Here is a 24,063-nt window from a genome sequence, read left to right as displayed (position 1 = left end):
AATTTCCACTGGTACTGGATTGTTCTTAAACTGATAAAAATTATTGCTTATCATAGCATTTTGTGGGTACAAGGATTGCAGGCCGTGTACAGTACTATCAGGCTCTTTTAAAGTCGTTCTAAAGGCAGAAGGTTTTTTACCTTAATGCATTCTCTGCAATAAGGTAAAAAATCTTCTGTGCCAGGTGATCCCCCAGCCAGCCCCCCCCTTATACTTACCTGAGTCCGATCTCCATCCTGCTCTGTGCCTGCGAGCAGTGGCTCTCTCACCATTCTCTTCCTCACTGTCCATTGTAGGCAGTAGTGGGAGCCATTGGCTCCTGCTGCTGTCAATCACAGCTTGTGAGGAGAGAGTGGGGGGTAGAGCCAAGCCGTGCTCTGCGAATGGAGACACACAGAGCAGCTCAGGAGCAAGCCTGCATGAGTACCCCCACAGCAAGTGGCTTGCTTTGGAGGCACTCACAAGTGGATAGGAGATAGGAGGGCCAGTGGGGGACCCCAGAAGAGAAGGATCGGGGCTGTTCTGTGCAGAGAAGGTAAGCATACCATTTTTTGTTATTTAAAAAAAATCCCTTTTCAATGACTTTAAAGTGGTGTTCTGGCCAAAATTATACTTTTTAAATGTATTAATGTATTCTAGTAAAGTTAGTCTGTAAACTAAGGTCTGTTTTGTTAGTTTATAGCAGTAGTTTGTTATTTTATAAACTTACAGCAGGCCGTGGCCATCTTAAGTCTGGGCATCTGAAGCCAGACTGTATTTCTTCCTGGATCTCATCCTTGCAGATCTCGCACATGCTCAGTCCAGCACAAGCAGTGTAATAGGTTTCAGGTTAGGTTTCCATAGCAACTACAGTGTCAGAGGAAGTTGCCGCCCCTTCCCAGAAGGCATTGCAAACAGGAAATGATGCGATGGGCCGCGGCCAGGGAGGAGGAAGTGAAAAATGAATACAGCAGATATACAGTAAGTGCTGAAAAAAAAAAATAAAAAATATCCAATTCGTTTACAGTGCACAGTTTAGTGAGGGATGCTGAAGAGTTGTAAAAGTGGGTGGAACTCCACTTTAAGCCACGTCCATTAATCAGTGCAAATTACAATTTTGGTAAGAGTCCTTTCAGGTGATCATTCTCCATTCCAATCAGCAAGAGATCCATGAAGATATCCCCTGCTGAATCAGAGCGAACAGAATAGATGTCACTTTTTGACATTCGTGTCCATTTAGTTATATTTCCTCCAGCTTGTGACCAGAGGCATGTGTCTGCCTACGTTGCCATACACTGTTCAGATTTTTTAGTTCAGCCAGCAGGCTGAGTGAAAAAACTGAATTAATTGCCACATAATCCAGCTGGATGGGGTACTCCTCCCCACTGCACTATTGTATTCTGACAGCGGGAAGACTCCTCTGCTGCCAGAATACACAGATCAGCACTAAGTCATTGGCTGCAGCCACTGATCGATCAGATCCGACAGGGCCATTGAATAGAAGTCAATCAGTAGATTGACTTCTGTTCAACTGCAGTGGTCACACGTGGATCAGAATTTGAATGGTCCCTGGTGAACAGGCCAAGTTTTTACCCATGTATGGGCAGTTTTAGATCCTTTTCCCTATGATCCACCATATTTTTTATTTATTTTATATTAATTTATTCGCTATTTTTTAGTCTTTGTATATTTCTAATTATGTTTAATTAGTATGTTGCACCGTGGCCCCGTGAGATACGACATTTCGTTCTACCGTATGTCCTCACGTGCAGTAGAATGACAATAAAGCTTGACTTGACTTGATTTAGGTGCACAAAAACAAAAAAGTTTGGAAAACTTTTACTTTTTTTTTTCAGATCTAGAAGGACTCAGAGGTTAATCAGAGGTAAACCAATGAACATTCTTTTACTTCCACCTGCCCATAGACTAACGCTTTCGATCAAATCTGGCTGAAAAACTGCCGGGCAGATCTAATTGGACCACACGTACAAAGGGAACCTAAAGAGCATGTCATGAAATACTAGTGCAGGTCACAGGCGCATGCGCGGCAGCCTCATGAACGGTCGCTCGTCCTGAGAGCTCCGCTCCACTCCGGCCTACGATCCCCGCCACAGCTATAATCAGCGGCGGAACCGGACCATCGGACCTTCTCCTCACCGCCTGGAGCCCTGAGGGACCCCCTCGCATGACCGGGGGCTCGGCAAGACGGGACCTTTCCCGATTTCTCTACTCCGGCCCGTGGACCACGGCCTCCACGAAAATGGCGGCGGCCGGCGCCACACGAGGCTCCTCAGGGAATCCGGAGGCATCCTTGGAAGACTTTCCACCCCTGCCCTCCCCCAGTGCCATGATGAATCAGCAAACTGTGAGTAACTCCCAGGATGGGTTATTACCAGGCTCACCCACGAATTCCTTAGGCTGTAGCCCCATGGTAGTTCCCCCCCTCACCCTGATGGAGGAGAGCTGCCCCACATCTATATCCAGCCCTCAGATTGATCCCTCTGCTCCCATCCCTGCTGACTTTGCAGCTCTAATGAACACTTTTTCTGATATGCTTACTAGAGGTCTGGCACACAATGCCTCACAAATCACCACTACCATACAGGCTGACCTGCAGCAGCTAGGTGCACGCATCGAAGCAATCGAATCAAAGACTGATCAAATTGCTGCAGTTGCCAACCAGAACACTGATAGGATCCAAGAATTACATGACCAACTGGACATGGCATATTCAAAACTCGATGACCTCGAGAACAGGGCCCGCAGATACAATTTTAGGCTGAGAGGCCTCCCAGAATCTTTCAAAGACACGGATAAAATCATTCGCTCCTTCATCAAACATTTAATTCCAGACATACCAGACTACAGGCTGGAACTGGACCGAGCACATAGGGCCTTGCAACCTCCACGCCAAGATGGCCTACCCAGAGACATTGTGGTTAAACCCCATTTCTTCAGAGTCAAAGAAGAAGTCATGCACAGAGCTAGAGAAACTGAAAATCTCTCCTTCCAGGGACATTCGATTCAAATTTTTGCAGACCTTTCCCCCTTCACGATTCAGAGGCGGAGATCATTAAAGCCTCTTTTGAATATCCTATCGCAAAAATCGATTGCCTACAGATGGTCGTTCCCCTTTCGCCTCAATTTTGCCTACCTAAACAAATCCTACAGCTTCACAAATTTCGGAGATGGAGAACGCTTGCTGCTGCAACTGGGCCTTATATCTCATTCGCCAACATCTTCCCCTGCTATGGATTCCAGAACACCTCAGTCCGCAAAGAGACCCCCACCCTCGAGTCCTATCCAACCCTTATGGCATAAACAACAAGCCAAGAGATCCAAAGATGGACGCCCTCCTTAATGGAAAGTCTGCTATCAACAGTGCCTTCTCCTCCCCAGGACTCCCTGGACAACCTTCTGGCAATGGGACGCTGACCTCCCAAGCCCCCGTCCTCCTTGTCTGGATGCTGAGACGTTAGCTTTTTGTTTTCTGTTGCTCCATTTCTCTCAGGACTCCTACAAGTTTGCTTTTTATGGTTCTACTTTTTGTTTTTCTCTAAGGCGGTTTGGCCGGAGTGGCGGCACTTCGCCTCCACGAGTTCCTGAGTGGTATTTTCCCCCACTCAGAAACACCTTCATAACCCCTTTTCGGGGTTCCCGTTTTTGGGAAAACCCTTTTTCCTTTTTTTTTTTCTATTTCTCTAGGGGGTGGCTGATTGCCCACCCCCCTGTTAGAGTTCTTGGATTGTTATCTAGCTACACTAGGAATGTCTGATCGCCTATATCATCTGTTTTACGTTGTTATTAATATGATTTATCTCTCTTTCTCAGGGTCGATCCCCCCCCATTTTCTACCCTCCCCTTCTCAACTACTCCCGGTGCCACTCAGAAGCCTAACTATGTTGCTATTTCCTGGACTCCAAAACCTGCAAGCAGTGGAGGCTTGGACACGAGCACAAATCTGGATGTCTCAGGTAGGCATCTTTTTTGTGAAGCACTCATCCCCCCCTCTGATCCATGCTCCCTGACACACACGTTCCTCCTTCCCACATCTGTATAGCCACGCATAATGTACAAGGCATGAACTCCCCTGTCAAACGACGCAAATTATTTAATCATTATAAATCACAAAAAATCGCAGTTCTCCTATTGCAAGAAACTCACTTCCCAGCCTCATACAACCCCTCCTTTTTGCACGGTAACTACACGCAGTTTTTTCTTTCCAATGCTGAAAACAAGTCTAAGGGGGTAGCCATCTGTTTTGCAAAACACCTTAAATTTTCCCCCTCCGAAGTAATTAAAGACCAGGTGGGCAGATTTCTACTGGTAAAAGGGACGATTGAGGGTTCATTATATTCTTTTATCTCTTACTATGCCCCGAACAAAGGCCAGGCTTCCTTTTTCTCCACAATGTTGTCCACTCTAGGGCCAAAACTCGAGGGAAAAATAATAATGGGAGGAGACACGAACCTCCCTTTCGACATTTCCCTAGACAAATCGGGGTCGGGCCCTCCTCGCTCCAGAAAACCCCCAAAACAAAGTACTAAAATAGCTTCCGCTCTGTTTTCTCTAGGCCTGGTGGACATATGGAGAGAAATGAACCCTAAGTCCAAAGACTTTACCCATTATTCCGCCCCACACCACCTCTACACCAGAATCGACCACATTTTTATACAATCACATAATATCCCCTGGGCTAAAAAAGCAGTTATCAGAGACTCCCCCACTTCAGACCACTCCTTGGTCCTCCTATATCTACAACAATCTCCTAACCCGGGAAACAAATTCATTTGGCGCCTTAACGAAGGGCTCCTTAGTGACCCTATACCAGTGTTTCTCAACTCCAGTCCTCAAGGCGCCCCAACAGGTCATGTTTTCAGGCTTACCATTATTTTGCACAGGTGATTTGATCAGTTTCACTGCCTTAGTAATTACCACAGCTGTTTTATCTGAGGGAAATTCTGAAAACAAGATCTGTTGGTGCGCCTTGAGGACTGGAGTTGAGAAACACTGCCCTATACAATGCACGATTATAGCCAAAGAGATTCAGGAATATTTTAGTTTAAATGACACGGGAGAAGTTTCTTTGGAAACGCTGTGGGCGGCCCATAAGGCGGTTTTCAGAGGAAAGATTATTCAAATCTCCTCCAACCTTAAAAAGGAGCGCACGGCTGACACTAATAATCTTCGGTTAAGATTTCACTCCCTGTCTAGAGCCCATAAGAGGAATCCCACTAAGGATTCACTTGAGGCGCTCGAAACTGCCCTGGCTACTTTGAACCTGGCCCACACCTCCGAGGCTGAGAAACAGCTCCGGTGGTCAGGCGCACGCTTTTACCACCAGACTGACAAAATAGGAACTAAATTAGCCACCAAATTATCTCCAAGACCTCGATCAGCTGCCTTCCCCAAAATCCGCACTCTCTCTGGTGTACTCTCTCAAAACCCTAAAAACATAATGGAAACTTTCCATAATTTTTATACATCATTATACAAACAAGAACGATCGACACCTGACCATTCTTCATCAGATTTCCTAAATAGCCTATCACTCCCCAAATTATCGTCTGAACATTCAGACCTTCTGGATGATCCTATATCTGAAGTAGAAGTACTCGGGGTGATTAAACACCTGAAACAAAACTCGGCCCCGGGGCCTGACGGCTTTTCCGCGGGTTATTATAAAAAATTCGGACCTATCTTAACACCGTACTTGACCAAATTTTTTAATTCTCTCAGGTCTGGCTCTCCCCTGGATAAAGCCCTCAATCTTGCCTTCATTTCGGTCATTCCAAAATCTGGCAAAGACACGGCTATGGTCTCCAATTACCGTCCTATCTCCTTAATCAACAATGATCTAAAAATATTAAGTAAAGTTCTTTCCAATCGGTTAGCTTCTTGTATAGCCGCCTATATCAACAAGGACCAAGTGGGCTTTATCCCGGGGAGACAAGGACCTGATCAGATCAGAAGAGCAATTAACATTATCTCTCTCCTTAAATCTCATTGGGATGGAGGCCCCCCGCAACACGGCTATCTGTTATCCATCGATTTGCAAAAGGCGTTCGACACAGTCACCTGGCCCTACTTATTCCATGTTCTAGAACGTTGGGGATTTGGTCAACATTTCATGAACATCCTTAGAGCCCTGTACTCCGGCCCCACTGCACAGGTCAGACTACAGGGCTACTACTCTGAGCCTATTACTATAGAAAGGGGCACTAGACAGGGGTGCCCGCTATCCCCCCTTCTGTTTGCCATAGCCATGGAATCCTTGGCTATTGCAATTAGAACTCACCCTGACATCAAAGGGGTGGTAAGTGGTGAACGCGAGCACAAATGCGCTCTCTTTGCCGACGATTTGTTACTCTTCGTGACCTCCCCCCTAGTCTCTACTCCCAATATCTTCTCTTTGCTAGATAAGTTTGGGGAGATATCGGGACTGCGAGTCAACGTAGCCAAATCTTCTGCCCTGAACATCTCGGTCCCTCCTAATGTTCTTGGTAGCCTTCAAAACCACTTTCCGTTTTCCTGGAACGAGGTCTCACTTCCATACCTAGGGGTCAATCTCACAGCAAATATAGCCTCTCTCTACTCTGCCAACTACCCTGCCACCTTTCGTAAATTGATTTCAGACCTATCCATTTGGGACAATCACAACCTATCTTGGCTGGGCCGTATTAATGCAGTAAAAATGACCCTCCTACCCCGTATTCTTTACTTATTCAGATCCCTGCCCATCCCTATCCATAAATCGCAAATTCACCTACTCCAATCCAAAATCATAAAATTCATTTGGGGAACGAGGGGAAGTCGCTGCGCACAACACGTTCTATTCCGTCCCAAATCACAAGGGGGTCTAGCTCTACCCAACATTTGGTGGTATTATCAAGCAGCCCAATTGGCCCAGATCTCCATTGTATATTCAAAGGGCCAGAAACCTGATTGGGTATCAATGGAACGTCTTGCAGTCCCTCGCCACACGATTGACTTTTTACTCTGGTCCCCCTCTAAATTGAGACCACCCATTCTAGCCCCCACGTTATCACACTCTCTTGCACTTTGTGACCGACTTTATAAAAATCCTTCCCTGATTTCCCCCCTTAAACCCCTGACACATATCTTTCATAACCCGGCCTTCCCACCTGGAATGAACATTTTAGCGTTTAGTTGGTGGTTGAATAAAGGCCTACTCAGAATAGGGAACTATTTCTCCTCCACAGGCCCACTCTCTTTGGCGTTCTGCACAAGTAAACTTGAAATGCCCTCTGCCGAACGTTTTCGCTTTATGCAGATCCACGACTTTCTTCATTCCATTTGGCCAAATAAACCAGAACCCCCCTCAATAACTAACTATGAATCATGGTGTGCGGGTGCAGTGGATCAGAGAGGGGGGATTTCCATCATTTATGGCTCACTCGCCTCTGCGGTGTCCAAGCCTCCATACGCATTGTCCTGGGAAAAAGACCTGGATATCTCCTGGGATAGTGATCAATGGTTCTACTGCTTTCTTCGCTCGTTTAAGGGAATCCTTAATGTTTCCCTCATGGAGGGCAGCATTAAGGTGCTCATGAGATGGTACAGGGTACCCTATCTTCTGGCTAGGATATATCCCGATGCTTCCCCGCTGTGCTTCCGTGGCTGTAATCACATAGGGACTCTGCTCCACGTTTGGTGGACATGTCCACGGATAAGGGGCTTATGGAACAAAGTATTTTCAGTCATCCGCAAAATATCAACCGCTCAGATTCCTCAAACTCCAGAAATATCCCTTTTGAATCTGAAAGTAGATAAGGTTGATAAATATACCCAACAACTGATCTTCTTCATTCTACTGGGCACCAAAATAACGATAGCCTCTTGCTGGAAAAAACACAGAGTCCCATTCACAGCGGTGAAGCATAAAATCTCCTGGATCATGGCACAGGAAAAGATAGTTAGTATTATCCAAGATAAAGTTAGTAAATTTGAGTTAACCTGGGAACCTTGGGCCAATTTTTGCCACATTTCTTTACGCCCTGGCATTAGCCCTCCAGGGCAACAGGTTATCTGAGTGACTCCGCTGCTATTCCTCATTAAGTGCGATAGTCTTCCCTCCCCCTTGCTTCCCATCCTTCTTGTCTACCTTCCTACCCTCTCCCTTCGGTACCCCTGATCCTATGATTGCTCTCCTTGTAAACTGTTATCCCCTGGTATTTTTTTTTTTTTTTAATTACTTGGGTACTTCTCTTTGGCCCTTATTAAGAGGGACATGTTATTACCCTAAAAACCCCAGGGTTCCTGGCCCCAGGGCCTTCACGTTTGAATATATAATTCCCTCTAAGAGGAAATTGTTGGTCCTATGTGGGATTTACCACCCCAATATAATCATTAACGGGACAGGACACTTCTCTTTATTTCATTCAGCTATTGATTCAGGGCTATCCTCTATGGGTAGGAATTGTCCGTGGGTGGGAGGTCCGAGAGGGGGAAGAGGCCTCAAGCCCGCAGTAAGTTCCCATATGGGGCGGGTGGCGGGCTTCTCTCCTGATCCCGGATCCCTTGCAAATAATGGATTAAATTCTCCCTTACTCTTTACAACCACACCCTACTTAGCCCAGTAAAGGACCTATACCTGACCCCTGTTGGTTTTTGTTCCGGCAGACTACACATCTTTTACTTTCCTAGCACCGAAGACATGTCTACTTTTATCTTATAACTTTGAGATAATTTAAATTGTATCACAGCTTATTGCTAGCTAGACTTTCTCTTTTTACATTTTGCATTGAGAGGTTTCTCCTCGACTTAATTTGCTCCTCATGTATGTTCGTATCTTCCTACCATGTAATGCCTTATACAATGGTTCTGTAAAAATTTTTTTTTGTTATCACCAATAAAAATCTATTGAAAGAAATACTAGTGCAGGTATGTGCACTTCATGCAATATAATAATGCAGGTATAATTAAAGTAAAATATCTTTTTAAGCAAGTACTGCGCATACTGCTCTGTAGAGAAGTTATCCAATATACAACCAAAAACGTAAATTTATTTTATTGGGATTTTATGTGATAGACCAACACAAAGTGGCACATAATTGTGAAATGGAAGAAAAATGATAGATGGTTTGAAAATTTTTTACAAATAAAAATCTGAAAAGTGTGGCGTGCATTTGTATTTAGCCCCCCTGAGTCAATACTGTGTATAACTACCTTTCGCTGCAATTACAGCTGCAAATCTTTTTGGGCATGTCTGTACCAGCTTTGCACATCTAGAGAGTGACACTTTGGATGGGGAGCATCTGTGAACAGCAATTTTCAAGTCTTGCCACAGATTCTCAATTGAATTTTAGGTCTGGACTTTTACTGGGCCATTCTAACACATGAATATGCTTTGATCTAAACCATTTCAATGTAGCTCGGGCTGTATGTTTAGGGAAGTTGTCCTGCTGGAAGGTGAACCTCTGCCCCAGTCTCAACTCTTATGCAGACCCTAACAGGTTATTTTTTTAACATTGCCCTTTATTTGACATTTTTTTATTTTTCTATCCATCTTCCTATCAACTCTGATCAGCTTCCCTGTCCCTGCTGAAGAAAAGCGTCCCAACAATATGATGCTGCCACCACCATGTTTCACAGTGGGGATGGTGTGTTCAGGGTGATGTGGAGTGTTAGTTTTCCGCCACACATAGCGTTTTGCTTTTAGGCCAAAATGTTCACTTTTGGTCTTATCTGACCATAGCACCTTCTTCCACATGTTTGCTGTGTCTCCCACATGACTTCTCTCAAACTGCAAATGGAACCTCTTATGGCTTTCTTTCAACAATGACTTTCTTCTTGCCACTCTTCCATAAAGGCCAGAATTGTGGAGTGCACAACTAATATTTTTTTCCTGTGGACAGACTCTCCCACCTGAGCTGTGGATCTCTGCAGCTCCTCCAGAGTTACCATGGGCCTCTTGGCTGCTTTTCTGATGAATGCTCTCCTTGCCCGGCCTGTCAGTTTAGGTAGATGGCCGTGTCTTGGTACGTTTGCAGTTGTGCCATACTCTTTCCATTTTCGGATGATGGATTGAACAGTGTGCTGTGAGATGTTCAAAGCTTGGGATATTTTTTAAAACCTAACCCTGCTTTAAACTTCTCCACAACGTTATCCCTGGCCTGTCTGGTGTATTCCTTGGCCTTCATGATGCTGTTTTTTCAATTAAGTTCTCTAACAAACCACTGGGGCCTTCACAGAACATCTGTATTTATACTAAAATTAAATTACACACAGACTCTATTTACTAATTAGGTGACTTCTGAAGGCAATTGGTTCCACTAGATTTTAGTTAGGGGTATCAGAGTACAGAGGGCTGAATAAAAATGCACGCCACACTTTTCACATATTTATTTGTAAACGATTTAGAAAATCATTCATCATTTTCCTTTAACTTCACAATTATGTGCCACTTTATGTTGGTCTATCACATAAAATCCCAATAAAATAAATTTATGTTTTTTGTTAACAACATGACAAAATGTGGGAAATTTCAAAGGGTATGAATACTTTTTCAAGGCACTGTATGCATAATCTAATACATGCCTTTAATGGATACAAAAATCTAATAATTGTTATTGATCAGAGAATTATTTTTGTATGTATTTATTAAAGGTAAATGCTAGTTAAAAAAAAAAAAAACTTTTAAAATGCATAAATGTGAAGTAGCCTATGTCCCCAGGGCTCCTGGGTGTCATGATTGTTTCTGTTGTGCACCAAACCACCCAATGCAGAAATTGACTTTGTTGCTGGTTACCCGGTATTCTAGGGATTTACCAGCTAGGATATTATTTGGAATTGTGGTAGTCAATGAAAAGTCCAAAGTTTTCCCCATCACACCAAAGATATCACCAACATCATTGGAACATTCCTTGACTGTTATTTGCTGTAGCAACACATCTAATACAGATTGCCAACATGTGTCCATTCAAATGAGCAGGATATCGTAACAGGGTGATGACTTTAGATTTAAATGTTTCTGAACAAATAACATGGGATGGAATCTTGCTCCGGAGAATATGTCAGCACTGATATGGCAAAGTTACCTTGAAGGCCATTGACTCATTTAATGTTTGATTTCATTTTTTTATTCCAGGGAAGTCTGTGAATGGAACCTTCCCGTGACAGAGTAATTCAGGCATGAGATTGGCCACTGAGCAAGTGATGTTGAGCATAAATATTTTAGATGGGTTACATGTTTATTTAATACCTGTGTGGTGAAGAAGTGCTGCAAAATTCAAGGAATTCAAGGATTTTCATCTTTTTGACAGAATATTAAAATGTGGCCTCCTTTAAACAACTACGTATGTCGTGTTTAAATGTTACTCTTCAGCCTCGTACACAGGATCGGATTTTCCGCAGACAAAGCATCAGACTTTTGTCCGAAGGGCGTGTGCCAGGAACTTGTCTTGCATACAAACGGTACACAATTGTCGGCCAACAAACACGAACGTAATTCCGACCATGCGTGTGTACTTTGGACTTTTGTGTGACGGATTTGTGTACACACGATACAAAAATCTGACAACAGACCATTGCGTTGTCCGCCAAAAATTTACTAGCCTGCTATCCAACATTTATCGGCGGAAAGTTGGCCAACAATTGTCTGATGGAGCGCACTAACGGTCGGATTTTAGGCAAACAGTCTGTCATCACACAATTCCCGGACGAAAATCCGATCGTGTGTACGAGGCTTAAGGCTCGGTTCACACATATGTGTATTTATTTTTGTTTTTTTGCACAAATGCACTACAGTCCATTTGACATTATTTCCTATAGGACATGTTCACATCTACAGTGGATATAAAAAGTCTACACACCCCTGTTAAAATGTCAGGTTTTTGTGATGTAAAAAAATGAGACAAAGATAAATCATTTCATAACTTTTCCCATCTTTAATGTGGTCTTTAAACTGTACAATTGAAAAACAAACTGAAATCTTTTAGGGTTGGGAAGCAAAAATAAAAAATTAAAATTATGTGGTTGCATAAGTGTGCACGCCCTCTTATAACTGGGGATGTAGCTGTGTTCAGAATTAAGCAATCACATCTAAACTCATGTTAAATAGGAGTCAGTACACACTGCCATCATTTAAAGTGCCTCTGATTAACCCCAAATAAAGTTCAGCTGTTCTAGTAGGTCTTTCCTGACATTTTCTTAGTTGCATCCTACAGCAAAAGCCATAGTCTGCAGAGAGCTTCCAATGCATCAGAGAGATCTAAATGTTAAAAGGTATCAGTCGGGAAAAGAGTACAATAGCATTTCCAAGGCATTAGATATACCATGGAACACAGTGAAGACAGTCATCATCAAGTGGAGAAAACATGGCACAACAATGACATTACCAAAACTGGACCTCCCTTCAAAATTGATTAAAAGGATGAGAAGAAAACTAGTCAGGAAGGCTTTCAAGAGGCCTACAGCAACATTAAAGGAGCTGCAGGAATATCTGGCAAGTACTGGCTGTGTAGTACATGTGACAACAATCTCCTGTATTCTTCATATGTCTGGGCTATGGGGTAGAGTAGCAAGACGGAAGCCTTTTCTCACGAAGAAAAGCATCCAGGCCTTGCTAAATTTTGCAAAAACACATCTGAAGTCTCCCAAAAGCATGTGAGAAAATGTGTTATGGTCTGATGAAACCAAGGTTGAACTTTTTGGCCATAATTCCAAAAGATATGTTTGGCACAAAAACAACACTGCACATCACCAAAAGAACACCATACCCACCGTGAAGCATGGCAGTGACAGCATCATGCTTTGGGGCTGTTTTTCTTCAGATGGAACAGGGGTCTAAAAGGAATTATGAACAGTTCCAAATACCAGTCAATATTGGCACAAAACCAATAGAACCAATGTTAGAAAGCTGAACATAAAGAAAAGAAGAACTTCATCTTTCAGCATGACAACGACCCAAAGCATACATCTAAATCAACAAAGGAATGGCTTCACCAGAAGAAGATTAAAGTTTTGGAATGACCCAGCCAGAGCCCAAACCTTTTTTATTTTTGCTTCCCAACCCTAAAAGATTTCAGTTTGTTTTTCAATTGAGTTGTACAGTTTATAGGTCACATTAAAAGGTGGAAAAAGTTCTGAAATGATTTATCTTTGTCTAATTATTTTACATCACAGAAACCTGACATTTTAACAGGGGTGTGTAGACTTTTTATATCCACTGTATGCTTTTTTTAGCCGCTGTGTTTTTGGAAAGGGTCAGGGGCTTTTTTCAAAGCAAAACGGGCATTTTTTGTTGAATACACTTCAATAAAGAAGCTGCAGAAAAGCGATTTGCGTTTTTTAATCGTCCCAACAACAAATTGGCCCAAAAAAAAGCATAAAAAGTGCGAAATGCTAATCACATCAAAAAACATGCACCTGCAAACAGCACTGCAGAAATAGATCAAAAGCAAACTGCATAGGTGTGAACCAAGTCTTATAAAGAATGCATCCCAGTTTGATTTTAAAAACAATCATATACTAATCCACTATGGTTGCCTTCTCTAGCACTGGATAGTGATTTCAAAATTCTGGAGGTGTTTTCTGAACTGTTCCAGCAAATTTGAATGTCTTGAAGAATTTCCTATCTATCCATTGTACCATGAACTGTTTTTCCACACAGAACCTTGCTTTATGTACATATATACAGTTGTGCTCATAAGTTTACATACCCTGGCAGAATTTATGATTTCTTGGCCATTTTTCAGAGAATATGAATGATAACACAAAAACTTTTCTTTCACTCATGGTTAGTGTTTGGCTGAAGCCATTTATTATCAATCAACCATGTTTACTCTTTTTAAATCATAATCACAACAGAAACTACCCAAATGACCCTGATCAAAAGTTTAAATACCCCAGTTCTTAATACTGTGTATTGCCCCCTTTAACATTAATGACAGCTTGAAGTCTTTTGTGGTATTTGTGGATGAGGCTCTTTATCTTTTCACATGGTAAAGCTGTCCATTCCTCTTGGCAAAAGCCTCCAGTTCCTGTAAATTCTTGGGCTGTCTTGCATGAACTGCACGTTTGAGATCTCCCCAGAGTGGCTCAATGATATTGAGGTCAGGAGACTGAGATGACCACTCCAGAACCTTCAAGTTTATTCTGCTGTAACCAATGACAGGTCGACTTGGCCTTATGTTTTGGATCATTGTCATGTTGGAATGTCCAAGTATGTCCATTGCACAGCTTCCTGGCTGATGAATGCAAACGTTCCACCAGTATTTTTTGATAACATACTGCATTCATATTGCCATCAATTTTCACCATATTTCCTGTGCCTTCGTAGCTCACACATCCCCAAAACACTGGCGATCCACCTCCGTGCTTCACAGTAGGAATGGTGTACCTTTCATCATAGACCTTGTTGACTCCTCTCCAAATGTAGTGTTTATGGTTGTGACCAAAAAGCTCAATTTTGGTCTCATGACTCCAAATGACTTTGTGCCAGATGGTTTGAGGCTTGTCTCTGTGCTGTTTGTAAGCAGGATACTTTGTGGCATTTGCGTAGTAATGGCTTTCTTCTGGCAACTCGACCATGCAGCCCATCTTTCTTCAAGTGCCTCCTTATTGTGCATCTTGAAACAGCCACACCACATGTTTTCAGAGAGTCCTGTATTTCACCTGAAGTTATTTGTGGGTTTTTCTTTGCATCCCGAACAATTTTCCTGGCAGTTGTGGCTAAAATTTTAGTTGGTCTACCTGACCGTGGTTTGGTATCAACAGAAGCCCTCATTTTCCACTTCTTGATTAGAGTTTGAACACTGCTGATTGGCATCCTCAATTCCTTGGATATCTTTTTATAACCCTTTCCTGTTTTATACAGTTCAACTACCTTTTCCCACAGATCCTTTAATAATTCTTTTGCTTTCCCCATGACTCAGAATCCAAAAACGTCAGTGCAGCACTGGATGAAAGATGCAAGGGTCTGTCAGGAGTCTAGAAACTCATTGACCTTTTATACACACACACTAATTACAAGCAAACAGATCACAGGTGATGATGGTTACCTTTAATAGCCATTCAAACCTTTTTGTGTCAACTTGTGTGCATGTTATCAGGTCAAAATCACCAGGGTATGTAAACTTTTGATCCGGGTCATTTGGGTAGTTTCAGTTGTGATTATGATTTAAAAAGAGTAGTTGATTGATAATAAATGGCTTTAGCCAAACACTTACCATGAGTGAAAGAAAAGTTTTTGTGTTATCATTCATATTCTCTGAAAAATGGCCAAGAAATCAGAAATTCTGCCAGGGTATGTAAACTTATGAGCATAACTATATATATAGTTTGTGAAGGTCAGCAGCACAATTGAAGATCAATACAAAAAAACAGAGACTGCAGCACAGAGACTTTAAAAAGATGTACAACATAATTGGAGGTGCATAGTACCAACTTAAAAACGGACAACAGGTTAAATCACTGATTGTAATTTAAGATCAGTTGAGCCCTTTCTCAATCCAGAATAGAAACAAATATAAGCAGCATCCTTAGCTCTTTTTCACTAATGTCATGTCTGGTCAGCAGAGGATCTATTCACAAATCCTCTGCTGAATCAAAACAGAACAGAATGTATACCACTTTTATGGCATCTGTGTCTGCTCGTTTTTTTGCTGCATTAGGTTTTCAGAGACATATTAGATTCATGGGGCACCGGACGTAAACAGACTGTATGTTTACATCCTGCTACCTCTGACCCTATACGCTCGGTTCCAAAAAAAGAATAAAGGACACAGAGCTTTTTTTTTCTAAACCTGGATGGACTCAGATGTAATTGGATGTAAACAAATGCCAGCCTGTTTACATCCACCTGCCCATAGACTTACATGGAGATTCCGATCAGGTCTGCCTGAAAAACTGAGAGGCAGACCTGATCAGACCATCCATGTAAAAGGTGATTTAAAAACATAAAAACAAATTGGAAACATATTAAAGAAAAAAGATACAAGTCAGAGTCGTAATTTAGATCCATTGATCATAAAGTTTTAATTTTAAAAGTTTTAATTTTATATATAGATATATATAGATATATATCTATATAAACATATATATATATATATATATATATATATATATATATATATATATATATATATATATCTCGTATTTATTGGCATATAACACGCACAGGCATATAACACCCACCTTCATTTTAGGAGGGAAGTTCCAGGAAAAGAACTTAAGTTTTAAATAAAGAACTTTGAAGCAAAATAAGGGTCAGTGCCCATCGATGCAGCCTCACCATTGCCCATCTGCAGCCTGATCAATGCCATCTGCAGCCTCACAATTGCCCATCAATGCAGCTTGATCAATGCCCATCTGCAGCCTCACCATTGCCATGAATGCAGCCTGATCAGTGCCCATCTGCAGTCACATCTCAGATTACTGCTGCCTCGAGAATCTCCTGTTTACTCGGTGGTCTCTTTAATACAAAAGCCTCCTGGACCGGCTTCTATGATAGAACAGTGGTCCATTGCCTGCCCAGGAGACGGGACTTCCTATAACAGAGGCCGCTGAATAAACAAGAGATTCTCTCTGTATGTAATCTGACAGCTCCCGTACCCCTCCCCATTCCCTCCTATGCAGCCCAAATTCCAGTATCGGCGTATAACATGCACACACTATTTGCACCCGATTTTCAGGGTGGAAAAAGTGCGTGTTATACGCCAATAAATACAATATATATATATATATATATATATATATATATATATATATATATATATATATATATACAGCACTATTGAGACAGACAGCATACACCAAGAGCTACACTGCATATATTTATATAGCAAATTTATAGCAGTTATATACAAAATAGATATGTTGCAATTAAGTTGCAGTGTGCTATCATTACTTTTGTCACATTTTTGTGTGAATGTGTATATTTTAAGCTTTTGACAGGCTACTCTGGAAATTTCAGTACCTGGAAGGTGTGCAGACATTTCTGGCAATAAAAGGTGAAATGCCTGTCGCAGTGAATTACACATGGGGCACATTTATCAACATGTAGATCACTTTTCTCCAGTTCAAGGATACAGCTTCATCCTTTTCTGCCAACTGTTACATTTGACAAATGGATGTTGAAAGGGTTGCTGGAACAGAGAACTGAATGATCACATGCAGGGATTTTACAACATGTGCTTGGTTGCTTCATGGTGCTTAACCAACTAGTAATCAGTAATGATGGGTAAATAAGTTGCATTATTTTTTAAACTGAGTGGTGTATTTATGAACAGAGGTATGGCCATACAGTGGCCATACTGCTACTTAAATGCAGAGCCATTAATCTGCATTGCTAATCTGTGATTCGCCCATGCAGAACAAAACATTATGTTCACTTTAATTACCCCCCCACCTACAGTAGCAAATACCTTTCTTTTATTCTCCCACTGCTCTGTTTATTTCAATCTATTTTATTAGAATTTGTATTAAAAAAAAAGCATACAACAAGCAAAAGGTATAATCTAGTAATTTGTGTGGATGATGTTTGACTGGCAAAATGTTGCATATATCAGATTACAAGAACACAATGAATTTAGCTTACTAAAGGCAAATAGACTGTTCACTTTGCAAGGGAAGTTGCACGCTGCAAGGGAATTATCCCCAGAGCTTAGTACATGAGGTGCAGCTCTGCTGATTTCCATCATCCAATCGCGTGTAAGCAAAAATGCATTTTTTTTTCTTTTTCCCTTGTCCCTGATTGGGTATTCCTTTGCAAAATAAAGCTTCACTAAGCTCTGGGACAGATTCCCCTGCAGATTGCAACTTCACTTGAACAGTGAACAGTCTATTTTCCTTTAGTTAACCAACTTGCCTTTATTAAACCAACCCCAGTATAACATTACAAGGTTTAGAACATGGAAAATCTGAATGCAATATCTCTAATATATACTGTACATAACCGGTATTGAATGGAAATAGAGAATTAAGTTGGTCATTCATTATACAATTTTCTTGTTCAATTTCCTTTAGATTTACCCTTAACTATGTAGTGCCTGATTGCATACAAATTGAACGTGTTTAGGTATGACCCCACATTATATGGTTTTGGCAAATCTAAAGGAAAATTGTATAATGTATGGCCATCCTTAGATGGCTCACTGAAATTGCTAATACAATGGCTATTGTAGGGGGAGGGGGGGGTTGAATGAAAGAAAGAGGGAGAAAAAAGGGGTCCGACTGCTCTGTTTAGCTGCCAGGAGCAAATGAAGCCATCCTGTACAAGCTCCAAGTCATTGCTTACACAGGGTTATGGACACTTCCCATTTGACAGTGCTGACACTTTGTGATTGGCCCAGCACCATCACATGTAGTGAAGCACATGCTTCTCCATAGCTAGAAGTACCAGGTATTTTATTTACTCTATGAAGCTAAACAAAATAGTAGTTGAACAAACTCATGCAATAACATATAATTCAAAGTTTACATTTACTATGTATACACTGTAGCTTACATTTAATCCTTTTTGCTTGGACAGCAGATGGGTTCAAGCATTTGTACGGTTTAAAAAATAAGCCTAAAAGCATTCTGTAGAATTAGATATTTTATAGACAGTATTATTTTCTGTAAAGTACTGTACTCGGGTATGTCATTTTATCACTCGATTTTCAGATTTCTATAAAACAGAATTAACCACGTCCTTAAGGCACTAAAAATAAAATGGACCCCTTGGACCACAATGGCACTTACAGACTCTTGACATTTGAGTACCATAGTGCATACTATATTTCTAGAACAACAAAGAGATTTTGTATCTGAAAACACAGCTGTGACTAAAGCGGGTTCTTTAGATACTGTAGGAATCTCTACCCTGCTGGGAAACATTGACTCTTTACTGGTTCTTTACTGTAATGTTTGTTATTCATATACGGCTCTACCTCAGTACCAAATCTGAAAATGTAAATCAGGACAATGAAAACATCAGTTCTGTAAACAGCATTTAATCTTGTTCCATTATGTTTGTATAATCTTTTCAAATATGTATTGTACCTAATGAGAGATATTCAGATTTTGCTAATTGCTGTGAGGGAACTGTGTGCATTTTGTTCCTGCACTCAGTGGTCATATAAAAATGTTTTATGCATTTACGTTTTCCTCACATTATAACTCTGAATATGAGCATTTTGGGAATGTATGCTGTGATATTTCATTTGGCATTCATACTAAAACAGATCCCAATTTTGTTTGAAATCTTTTTATTAAATTTTTTTCATTAATATAAGAAATTACAAACCCTTGAGTGTTGCTTCTATGCATGAAGGCCTCTAGTAGAAAACTTACAGATATAAAATCCAGTTGGTTCATTTAAGGCATTTGTTAAGGGCAAGTATGGAAAATAGAGATTATAGTAACCTCTCTAGTACTTGAGTTTAAAGTGGTATAAAATCCAAAAACTTCATATATTGCAGTTTACCAATCCACAAATGTGGTGGTTGCATTCGTTTCTTTTTTAACCTTCTTCCCACAATATTTTCACCTGGTGATCCAGTCAGATACAGACTTCCTGTCTTAGGATATTTCCACCTTGGATGGAGACACCTTTTGGACAGTAGGATTGTCAGTCTGGGGAGAAGGTAGTGTTAGATGGACCTGACTAACAAATGAAAGCTGAACTTCATTTAACACTTTTTTAAAATAGTGCAGCAACAGTTTTTTTTTTTTTTGCTTTAGGGATAAAGGTTTTACATAAATGAATACAAGCTGATCATTGTAAGCACCCCTGCCAGTGTTAAACGGGTTGTCTTTTGCTAGATAGCTTGGTCTTTTGAAAATAAAGTTTAATTGAATTAAACAGGAATTTGAAAAAATTATCGACCTACTACTTCAAAAAATGCTAGGAGAAATAATGTGATCAACTACCAAGATGAATTAAAAAATCCAGTGATTCGTGAACCTCAAACCCCTAAATCAGGGTTAGGCAACCTCAAGCTGTTTTGAAACTACAAGTCCCATGAGACATTGCAAGACCCTGACAATCACAGGCATGACTCCTAGAGGCAGAAGCATGATGGGATTTGTAGTTTCACCACAGCTGGAGGGCCAAGGTTGCCTACCCCTGGGCTAAATCATATACCGTGGAAAATGTCTTAATAAATATTACACAAATCAGGGAAAATGCAATCACCGTGGAAAAGAAAAGTGATAACAATACAAATAAATAGTCCTCAAATAAAAGTGGTGATTCACCTCAAAATCGTGCGCAAGAAGTTCGCACTCAACAACGCTTGAACACTGGAAACCCCTAAAGGAATGATGGGTTCCCTGTTACCAGTGGTAAGAGGGATGATGGTTCCTTCTCCTTAGAGCCCTTGCACACTGGGGCGGTTTGCAGGCGCTATTGCGCTAATAATAGCGCCTGCAAACCGCCCCGAAAGTGGCGCTACTTTCATTCCAGTGTGCAAGCCCCGAGGGCTTGCACACTGGAGCGATGCGCTGGCAGGACGGTAAAAAAAGTCCTGCTAGCAGCATCTTCGGAGCGGTGAAGGAGCGGTGTGTATACCGCTCCTTTACCGCTCCTGCCCATTGAAATCAATGGGACGGCGCGGCTATACCGCCGGCAAAGCGCCTCTGCAGAGGCGCTTTGCGGTGGTATTTAACCCTTTCTCGGCCGCTAGCGGGGGGTAAAACCGCCCCGCTAGCGGCCGCATACGACGGTAAAACGCCGCTAATAATAGCGGCGTTTTACCGCCAACACCGCCCCCCGCCCCAGTGTGCAAGGGCTCTTAGATAAGTTTTATGCTTGGAGAAAACATAGGAGATATAACATAGGAAGAATCATAGCGTGATATGCTGAATACTAGGGATAAATGCAGGTAGATGATAATGCCCACACACATTATAAAGTGCTATGTGCTAGCACCAACATTACCAGCTTAAGGTACCTCTGCACACCGTCCTGACGGCCACAGCGTGCATTTCAAAGACAGGGAATGTGGAACCAACAAGCCCGGAAATGACGTCAGCAAGGGACGGACATGCAGCCTCTATGCATTTCATGATGTACACATCATCAGGAAGCTTCCCTGGTATTCAGTATATCAAGCTATGATTCTTCCTATGTTATGTCTCCTATGTTTTCTCCAAGTATGAATGCCTAAAAGTTATCTAACGATAAGGAACCATCATTCCTTTAGGGGTTTCTAGTGTTCAAGCATTGGTGTGTGCAAACTTCTCACACACGGTTTTGAAGTGGATCATCACTTTATTTTTATTGTTATCGCCTTCTTTATCATGGTGATTTAATTTTCCCTGATTTGTGTAAACTTTATTAAGACATTTTCCACGGTATATGATTTAGGGGTTTGAGGTTCATGAATCACTGGATTTTTTTTTATGTCATCTTGGTCATTGATCACATTATTTCTCCTAGCATTTTTTGAGGTAGCGCTATACCTTGCTTTTCACACTTTCTTCATCTTTTTTTTTTTTTTTTTCCAGAAGAGGATGAATGGAGGGTCTTTTTTTACCAACATATGGCAAAAGTCTTCCATGAATAGACGTGGACTAGACCAAGCAATGTCTTTTCAGCAGTACAACGGGCCAAGTCTTTTACAAGGCCAAGGGGACAAATCTTTGGGAAAAGGCTGAGGTACACCATCATTACAAACATGATACAATTCATCAGATACTGTCAGAATGCTGGAACGTCTTAGGAAAAGTCCTAAATATGTGGAGGAAGAGGTCTCCATCTGTCCTCCCAGAGCTCCAACAAGTGAGAAAGATCACAAGATTCAATAACCGAAGACAATATGGCACAATGCATGTTTTATGAAGTAGCTTCAAGTCACAGATAGAACTTTTAACAAATTGAAAATGATATACATTTTGTTTGAAGGGGTGTCATTTTTATGATTGTAAGTATGCTAATCCATAGAAAGCACTGAGAATTCATCTTTTTGGAACCTTTTTTCACCTCTCTGGTGCAATGTGGTTTGGTACTACATGCATGTGAACAAATTATATTTCTCATATTAACACATGTTGTGTTAAAGCCCAGTTAAAACCTCACTTTCTTTTTAATGTGTTATGCAGTCAGGCTACACAATCTGGCTTTCATATTTTACATAAATAAAAGCTACTAGTGTTAAATGGTTAAATGTTTAAATGGTTTGTCTCATCTCTGTAACTGATACATTCTGCTGGAGAGCTTGTTCTTTTGAAAAACAACAGTTTTGGTGGCTGGATAATTAGATAAAAATAGAAGAAAGAATGACTAAAATGAAAATTAATGCAGCCATCACATCTAAAAAATGGAAAGTTGCAATATCATAAATGTTTGCACCAATTTAAGGCAGGCCGTATACAGTAAAATGCTCCGCAACACAAAAATACTTCACATCAATGTGTTGTGGTGCTCTGCAATGCCTGTGCTTTGTGCTGCCTTGGCAAGATGCGCCGAAGTGCCATTCAAAATAATTAGCGTTATATGAGCCACATATATTTTACTATATTGGTGTGAAGCCAGCAAAACTCAATCTACTTTTGACGAAGGAGCCTGTAGAAAAAAATGTTCACCAAGTAGTGACTGCAATCGAATTAATTATATGCAGGCATTGTCTGGATCCTCTGGTGGCAATGGCTATCACATAATAATAGCCTCGCAGGGGGATTCATCCATCTGCATTGTGTGTTTGTTTTTTGTTTTTGTTTTTGTTTTGTTTTTTTGTTTTTTTATAATTATACATACAAACAGATAATATATCAAATATATTCATTAAATATCAGAAGTTATCAAATAATATATAAATATCCCTCTGCATTGTTATCGTGGATGGAGGAATCAGATTTGTTTTTTTGTTCAGTCTATATCTATGGCCAGCCTAAATGATCTGAATACAATAAAGGGCAATTTTAACAGTTGGCACTACACTTTATATATTATTGATGTGTTTTACATTGTCTTATTAGGTAAACCATGCATTGCATATTATTTTAATGGGACTGAGGGAGTAGAAACTGCCAGTATGTAATCCAATGTGCCTGTAATATTGTTTTATTTGCATTGTACTTTTTATGGATAATTTAAGCATTAACCTAAGCCCTACAGTTAATTGAACAGCCTAAGACCTTTTCAGCCTTCCCTTACAATGAATACAAAGGCAGGAGCTGTAATGGTAACAGCATATTAGCTGCTAGTATTCTTATTTACAGCAGACCTTAAAGTGAGCATCTGATAAAAAGAAATAAAAGAATGCATTTATGATCGTCACAAGGCTATATACAAGAAATAAATCAATATTAACAGAGATTGTAATAGCCCAAGTAGCAATAGCGTGGGGAGGCCCAAAGAAACCAACCAAATATAAGCTGTCATTAGTCCATCCAAAGATGCTGGTAGCTAAATCTGAGCAATGACCAGATTGCTATTAAAGCATTCACATTCATTTTCCAATGTTTACAGAAACTGTTGCCAACCATGCAGCTTATAAATGACTATATGATTATAAATATAAATTCTACTCAACCTGTCCCCTTAGACCCAGCAGGCTGTGGTCTTACCTATGGAAGTTAAGCAAGGGACATGTAAAAAGATCTGCTTATCCTATTACAACTATGTGTCACTGTTCTCTGAATAATTTAGCATCCTGGCTGGTTAGAGATAGAGCCCATTGACCTTCGAAAACATGTCACTATGTACATATCACTGCCAATGCTGTCTGTTTATGCTGCACTTTTTGGGGCAAAATAGGCGTGCATTTGAAACAGCTGATGGCACATATGATGAAGGCACTATGATACCTCAATGCTGGGGAATGGAAAGGTTCATGTTAAGTAGCCTAGGAAGATTACGGAAACAACCTTAAAGCATATCTGAACCCAAGACAGCTTACCTCTCCTTAGATGTGGTGACTGACTTGGGTTTTTTTTTTTTTTCACTTTTTTTTTCTTTTCACTTGTAGCAAAATCGATTAGGTTACAAGGCATGGTGGGTGTAATGCAAGATGAACAGGTGCGCACCAGATACTTTTTGAATGCAAAGAGATTTATAGTCTCTTAAACAGAACTATGGGAGAAAGGATTAGGGCCAGGACACCCTTGGGTAGATGCAATGTTAATTGGCAGACTCCG

Source organism: Aquarana catesbeiana, linkage group LG03, assembly GCF_042186555.1.
Source record: "Aquarana catesbeiana isolate 2022-GZ linkage group LG03, ASM4218655v1, whole genome shotgun sequence".
NCBI classification, from domain to species: domain Eukaryota; kingdom Metazoa; phylum Chordata; class Amphibia; order Anura; family Ranidae; genus Aquarana; species Aquarana catesbeiana.
The sequence above is the reverse complement of the archived record's forward strand: the minus strand, read 5'-3'. Positions refer to the sequence as shown.